Below are 8,599 nucleotides of genomic sequence, written 5' to 3'. Positions count from 1 at the left end.
GCTGTCTCTGACGTTTTTGGGGAACGATATTGACATCCAGAAAGGTCTTAGCACAAGGCCCAAAACGAAGCCTGACCTAAATGTGAGGTGCTTTTGGGTGACAGCGGCAGAACCGTTGAGGCTAGAAGCACAATTCAATCACAGGAACCTTCCCAAGGTCCTCCCGATCTGTGCAAGCCTAACCTTGACAGTGTGGAATTAACCCTTAACAGTGAAAACAGGGTGTTTTCTTCTAACAGTTTACATTGACATCTCTCCCCATAGGAATACATTGCCTGCTGCACTAAATTCAACCTGATGCCTATGTGGGTTATGATTGCCATCTCAAGCTGTCTTCAATGACAATCCATCAGGCCACTATGAGGATTACCTGTGTTGAGTTTAAGCTTCCTAGAGCAACCGGAAGTGGTTAAATTACCCTAAAAGTGGTTTTGATATACCCAACCTGCAGTTTGTATAAACACTGAGTTCAACCCTCTGTAAATCAGTCAGTTCTTAACGTGAAGACTTGAAACTCAGGATTCTGTAAAAGCCTACCCCAATGAGGATATGTGTTTATTTTCAGCTTCCTGTGACAACCGGAAATGCCTTGAATTGGGGTCATAGGGGCTGTTTCAAAGGGTTAAAAAGGTCACATCTTTCTAAAATGTCATGTGTGTGATTAGGCAACCCTCATGAACCGGTACATATTATAAAAACAGATTTTTATCCGTTTTTTTTGGCTCTTTTTGGAGGACTTACAAGTTCCACCTAGGTAGTGCTATGTATCCATGTATAGTCTGAATTTAATATATTTCCAGATTATGGTTGGGGGCCATATACAGAGCCACATATGTGAAGAGCAGCTGTCTCTGACGTTTTTGGGGAACGATATTGACATCCAGAAAGGTCTTAGCACAAGGCCCAAAACGAAGCCTGACCTAAATGTGAGGTGCTTTTGGGTGACAGCGGCAGAACCGTTGAGGCTAGAAGCACAATTCAATCACAGGAACCTTCCCAAGGTCCTCCCGATCTGTGCAAGCCTAACCTTGACAGTGTGGAATTAACCCTTAACAGTGAAAACAGGGTGTTTTCTTCTAACAGTTTACATTGACATCTCTCCCCATAGGAATACATTGCCTGCTGCACTAAATTCAACCTGATGCCTATGTGGGTTATGATTGCCATCTCAAGCTGTCTTCAATGACAATCCATCAGGCCACTATGAGGATTACCTGTGTTGAGTTTAAGCTTCCTAGAGCAACCGGAAGTGGTTAAATTACCCTAAAAGTGGTTTTGATATACCCAACCTGCAGTTTGTATAAACACTGAGTTCAACCCTCTGTAAATCAGTCAGTTCTTAACGTGAAGACTTGAAACTCAGGATTCTGTAAAAGCCTACCCCAATGAGGATATGTGTTTATTTTCAGCTTCCTGTGACAACCGGAAGTGCCTTGAATTGGGGTCATAGGGGCTGTTTCAAAGGGTTAAAAAGGTCACATCTTTCTAAAATGTCATGTGTGTGATTAGGCAACCCTCATGAACCGGTACATATTATAAAAACAGATTTTTATCCGTTTTTTTTGGCTCTTTTTGGAGGACTTACAAGTTCCACCTAGGTAGTGCTATGTATCCATGTATAGTCTGAATTTAATATATTTCCAGATTATGGTTGGGGGCCATATACAGAGCCACATATGTGAAGAGCAGCTGTCTCTGACGTTTTTGGGGAACGATATTGACATCCAGAAAGGTCTTAGCACAAGGCCCAAAACGAAGCCTGACCTAAATGTGAGGTGCTTTTGGGTGACAGCGGCAGAACCGTTGAGGCTAGAAGCACAATTCAATCACAGGAACCTTCCCAAGGTCCTCCCGATCTGTGCAAGCCTAACCTTGACAGTGTGGAATTAACCCTTAACAGTGAAAACAGGGTGTTTTCTTCTAACAGTTTACATTGACATCTCTCCCCATAGGAATACATTGCCTGCTGCACTAAATTCAACCTGATGCCTATGTGGGTTATGATTGCCATCTCAAGCTGTCTTCAATGACAATCCATCAGGCCACTATGAGGATTACCTGTGTTGAGTTTAAGCTTCCTAGAGCAACCGGAAGTGGTTAAATTACCCTAAAAGTGGTTTTGATATACCCAACCTGCAGTTTGTATAAACACTGAGTTCAACCCTCTGTAAATCAGTCAGTTCTTAACGTGAAGACTTGAAACTCAGGATTCTGTAAAAGCCTACCCCAATGAGGATATGTGTTTATTTTCAGCTTCCTGTGACAACCGGAAGTGCCTTGAATTGGGGTCATAGGGGCTGTTTCAAAGGGTTAAAAAGGTCACATCTTTCTAAAATGTCATGTGTGTGATTAGGCAACCCTCATGAACTGGTACATATTATAAAAACAGATTTTTATCAGTTTTTTTTGGCCCTTTTTGGAACGTTTACAAATTCTATCTAACTAAGGGTATTCGTACATTTCTAGTCTTCAAAGCTATTGAGGGGATTTGTCTAGGGGGTCATAGCTTAAACATGTCTATGGCAATGAGGGGAGATGCGTATGTGAGTCTCGAGCTAATCAGACCATTGATATAAGAAGCCTTGCCCCTGGACACTTGTAACTTAACTGGGTGGCACAACGTGGCACTCCCGACATCATACTTGAATACTGAGCCAATAGCAGCATCTATATATTAGAAATGGCCTTAGACCCCATAAAGTTCATAAACGAGATGGGCGTGGCCACCCTACCTTCATACTTGAGGCTTTAGCCAACCGCAAAATATATATACAGTACCAGTCAAATGTTTGGACACACATACTCATTCAAGGGATTCTATATTTTTACTATTTTCTACATTGTAGAATAATATTGTAGACATCAAAACTATGAAATAACACATATGGAATCACATAGTAACCAAAAAAGTGTTAATAAACAAATAAAAATATATTTGAGATTTGACATTATTTTAAGTAAACACCCTTTGCCTTGATGACAGCTTCGCACACTCTTGGCACTCTCTTCGCACACTCTTGACAGCTTCATAAGGTAGTCACCTGGAATGCATTTCAATTAACAGGTGTGCCTTGTTAAAAGTACATTTGTGGAATTTCTTTCTTTCTTAATGTGTTTGAGCCAATCAGTTGTGTTGTGACAAGGTAGGGGTGGTATACAGAAGATAGCTCTATTTGGTAAAATACCAAGTCCCTATTATGGCAAGAACAGCGCAAGTAAGCAAACAGAGACAACAGTCCATCATTACTTTAAGGCATGAAGGTCAGTCAATGAGGAAAATGTCAATAACTTTTTAAAAGTTTCTTCAAGTGCAGTCACAAAAACCATCAAACGCTATAATTAAACTGGCTCTCATGAGGACCGCCACAGGAAAGGAAGAACCAGAGTTACCTCTGCTGCAGAGGATGAGTTCATTAGAGTTACCAGCCTCAGATTGCAGCCCAAATAAATGCTTCCCAGAGTTCAAGTAACATCAACTGTTCAGAGGAGAATGCGTGAATCAGGCCTTCATGGCCGAATTTCTGCAAAGAAACCACTACTAAAGGACAACAAAAATAAGAAGAGACTTGTTTGGCCCAAGAAACTCTAGCAATGGACATTAGACCGGTGGAAATCTGTCCTTTGGTCTGATGAGTCCAAATTTGAAATGTTTGGGTCCAACTGTGTCTTTGTGAGACGCAGAGCAGGTGAACGGATTATCTATGCATGTGTGGTTCCCACCGTGAAGCATGGAGAAGGAGGTGTGGTGGTGCTTTGCTGGTGACACTGTCAGAGATTTATTTAGAATTCAAGGCACACTTAACCAGCATGGCTACCACAGCATTCTGCAGCGATACACCATCCCATCTTGTCTGCACTTAGTGGGGATATCATTTATTTTTCAAAAGGACAATGACCCAAAACTCACCTCCAGGCTGTGTAAGGGCTATTTGACCAAGGAGAGTGATGGAGTGCTGCATCAGTTGACCTGGCCTCCACAATCAGCCGACCTCAACCCAATTGAGATGGTTTGGGATGAGTTGGACCGTAGAGTGAAGGAAAAGCAACCAACAAGTACTCAGCATATGTGAGAACTCCTTCAAGACTGCTGGAAAAGCATTCCAGGTGAAGCTGGGTGAGAGAATGCCAAGAGTGTGCAAAGCTGTCATCAAGGCAAAGGGTTTGAAGAATCTCAAATATAAAATATATTTTGAGTTGTTTAACACTTTTTTGGTTACAACATGATTCCATATGTATTATTCTCAGTTTTGATGTTTTCACTATTATTCTACAATGTAGAAAATACTAAAAATAAAGAAAAACCCTTAAATGAGTTTGTGTGTCCAAACTTTTGACTGGTACTGTATATTAGAGTTGGCTTTAGGCACTTAAAGTCACAGATCTAGGATCAGTTGACCTCCACATAATGTTAACATGAGCCACTAATATCTTACTTCAGTATTGTCTATAGCAGTTTCTTCATTAAGACTTATATTTGGCCTTAATATACACTGCTCAAAAAAATAAAGGGAACACTTAAACAACACAATGTAACTCCAAGTCAATCACACTTCTGTGAAATCAAACTGTCCACTTAGGAAGCAACACTGATTGACAATAAATTTCACATGCTGTTGTGCAAATGGAATAGACAACATGTGGAAATTATAGGCAATTAGCAAGACACCCCCAATAAAGGAGTGGTTCTGCTGGTGGTGACCACAGACCACTTCTCAGTTCCTATGCTTCCTGGGTGATGTTTTGTTCACTTTTGAATGCTGGCGGTGCTTTCACTCTAGTGGTAGCATGAGACGGAGTCTACAACCCACACAAGTGGCTCAGGTAGTGCAGCTCATCCAGGATGGCACATCAATGCGAGCTGTGGCAAGGAGGTTTGCTGTGTCTGTCAGCGTAGTGTCCAGAGCATGGAGGCGCTACCAGGAGACAGGCCAGTACATCAGGAGACGTGGAGGAGGCCGTAGGAGGGCAACAACCCAGCAGTAGGACCGCTACCTCCGCCTTTGTGCAAGGAGGAGTAGGAGGAGCACTGCCAGAGCCCTGCGAAATGACCTCCAGCAGGCCACAAATGTGCATGTGTCTGCTCAAACGGTCAGAAACAGACTCCATGAGGGTGGTATGAGGGCCCGACGTCCACAGGTGGGGGTTGTGCTTACAGCCCAACACCGTGCAGGACGTTTGGCATTTGCCAGAGAACACCAAGATTGGCAAATTTGCCACTGGCGCCCAGTGCTCTTCACAGATGAAAGCAGGTTCACACTGAGCACATGAGCACATGTGACAGACGTGACAGAGTCTGGAGACGCCGTGGAGAACGTTCTGCTGCCTGCAACATCCTCCAGCATGACCGGTTTGGCGATGGGTCAGTCATAGTGTGGGGTGGCATTTCTTTGGGGGGCCGCACAGCCCTCCATGTGCTCGCCAGAGGTAGCCTGACTGCCATTAGGTACCGAGATGAGATCCTCAGACCCCTTGTGAGACCATATGCTGGTGCTGTTGGCCCTGGGTTCCTCCTAATGCAAGACAATGCTAGACCTCATGTGGCTGGAGTGTGTCAGCAGTTCCTGCAAGAGGAAGGCATTGATGCTATGGACTGGCCCGCCCGTTCCCCAGACCTGAATCCAATTGAGCACATCTGGGACATCATGTCTCGCTCCATCCACCAACGCCACGTTGCACCACAGACTGTCCAGGAGTTGGCGGATGCTTTAGTCCAGGTCTGGGAGGAGATCCCTCAGGAGACCATCCGCCACCTCATCAGGAGCATGCCCAGGCGTTGTAGGAAGGTCATACAGGCACGTGGAGGCCACACACACTACTGAGCCTCATTTTGACTTGTTTTAAGGACATTACATCAAAGTTGGATCAGCCTGTATTGTGGTTTTCCACTTTAATTTTGAGTGTGACTCCAAATCCAGACCTCCATGGGTTGATAAATTTGATTTCCATTGACCATTTTTGTGTGATTTTGTTGTCAGCACATTTAACTATGTAAAGAAAAAAAGTATTTAATAAGAATATTTCATTCATTCAGATCTAGGATGTGTTATTTTAGTGTTCCCTTTATTTTTTTGAGCAGTGTATATGACTTTGTGGTTGTGGGTGGATTTCAACTGCTGGCTGGAATTCTCACTCAACTGTACCACTAATATGAACCTGTTCTACAGACTCTTGTAGACTACTATGCACTGAAAAACAGTTAATATGTTACAAATCAAAGCTTAACATTGAAATTTGTGATTTCAAATGATTAAGTTAAATTCAGATAGGCATGTTATGTGCTCTCTAACACAAACATAAAATGTGTTGTTACTGTAGACCTTTTAACAGATCTAGGAGCAGTTGACCACAGAATGTTAACATTAGCCACTAATATCTGACTTCAGTACTGTCTATAGCTGTTTGTTCATTAATACTTATATGTGGCCTTAATATACAGCATATGACCTGGTAAAGGAGAGGGGGATGGGAGCAGAGAAGGGGATGGGAGGCTGCTCAATGATTGGCTGTAGTGTAGGGCGTGTCATACAATGTATCAAAATTTCAACTGCTGGCTGGAATTCTCACTCAACTGTACCACTAATATGAACCTGTTCTACAGACTCTTGTAGACTACTATGCACTGAAAAACAGTTAATATGTTACAAATCAAAGCTTAACATTGAAATATGTGATTTCAAATGATTAAGTTAAATTCAGATAGGCATGTTATGTGCTCTCTAACAAACATAAAATGTGTTGTTGCTGTAGACCTTTTAACAGATCTAGTTGACCTCCACAGAATGTGCACATACACACTAATATCTGACTTCAGTATAGTTTATAGAGGTGTATATGTCTGTCTGTGTCTTTCAGTTTCTATTTAGACTACATCAAATATGAAGAAGCTGTGCAGCCACACCATGTTCAACATGTTACCTAATTAGCTAGCTAGCTGACAATCTGGTTTACCTGTAGCATATAAACATTTGTTGGCACAGAAAGAAAGGGGATATGAAAAATGATTGATCAAATTCCTCCTGCCACTATCTGACTGGGTTAATAACTTAATATTAAGTTAATATGGACCCATTGTCTTAGACTTGAACTCTTGGACCAAACAGTGGGACTCTGATTTCAGCCATAGGGACTTGTGACTCGACTCCTGACTCCAACATTGGTGACTTTGACTCAACTCAGAGTAGCCATAGGGTCTTGTGAATTGACTCGGACTTATGCTTTTGTGACTCAACTACAACACTGCTGCCATTACATGGCTACTACTACTGCTTCAACTACCAATTCTAGCAAGTTGTACCCCAGGTTGGGTACACTTTTCTGCTGCTCCCTCAAAAGCATTAAGCAGACATTTTGATTATACCTCCCTCCCCATAACTCTCTGTTGGGGTGAGGCTTTCTACAAATATACGCAGCAAGAGGATTACAACAGCTAACACAGGAAGCTGAAATCCTGGGGTCTGCCTTATGTTCCCTTAGTTCTACCCCAGTTTGAAAATGTGCTTTTCATCCATGACCAGGCCATGTTTCGGCCATTTTGCCGCACTAGGCAAGTCTGCAATAGACCTTCTCCTACCCGGAAAAGAAATAGGCCTATAGTGTACAATGTTGGCCTATAATGTCATTTTATAACTAGGCCTAACATTTGATAGCCTACCATTTGTAAAACATGCAGTTGCGTTGGCTTTATTAACCCAGTCCTGATTCCTGACAAAGGCTTATAGGGACTTGTCCTTTAAGATATGAACATCAGCTACCCATCAGCTACCCAATGTTATTATGAGTTTTCTTGAGGCTTTTTGCAAAGAGATCAATGCTGATGTAAAGGCCTACGTCTTCACAGCAGTACAAACCTGAAATCACGTATTATCATTACATTTTATTCCACATTGTGAAACCAGGGATCTAGTGGAAGATAAATGCAAATATGATTAAAAAAAGGCCTGTTATAAGAGAGAAAGAGAGATTGTGAGAGTAGCTGAGTGCCTATAGTGAGAGATGGCTGTTAATATCAGTAGGCTGTTTGAGTGGTCTGTGGGCAGGTAATTAATCTGATTGCTGATGGGTTAGGTTGCTAGATCGAATCTTAACCTGCCATAAGCTACTTTTGTGTCAGCAAGTCTCCCCAGTGAAAAATGTACATATCCACCACTCCATCTTTCATGTACAGACCATTCAAGTAGCTGCACTTAACACCTCACTGATACTGATTGTGTAAGCTACAAACCCAAATTGTCTAAGGAAATGTGGCTAACAGTAATAACATTGCAGACATATTCAGAAATCTGGGCTGATGGAATCATTGTTATGCATATCTACTGGCCATAATTTCCGCTTGAGGTCCTGCCCCTCCCCCACTGCACAGTGCACAACAGTACCAAACTATCAAAGGTTTTATAGGTCAACACAGTCCCCCCCCCTCCCCCGTCCTTTGTATATTATTTATATATACTTGTGTTCCCATATGTACTTCCTGTATCGATGTGTTGTTAATAAAAATATTATAATAATAAAAGATACAGTTCCCCCTCCCCCATGTTGCAGCATAAATCTCTGCTCAAGGTTGCCATGTACACTATTTTGTGGTTTATTGATGTACTTTTAA

The sequence above is a fragment of the Salvelinus fontinalis genome, chromosome 34 (genome assembly GCF_029448725.1).
Source record: "Salvelinus fontinalis isolate EN_2023a chromosome 34, ASM2944872v1, whole genome shotgun sequence".
NCBI lineage: Eukaryota > Metazoa > Chordata > Actinopteri > Salmoniformes > Salmonidae > Salvelinus > Salvelinus fontinalis.
The sequence above is the reverse complement of the archived record's forward strand: the minus strand, read 5'-3'. Positions refer to the sequence as shown.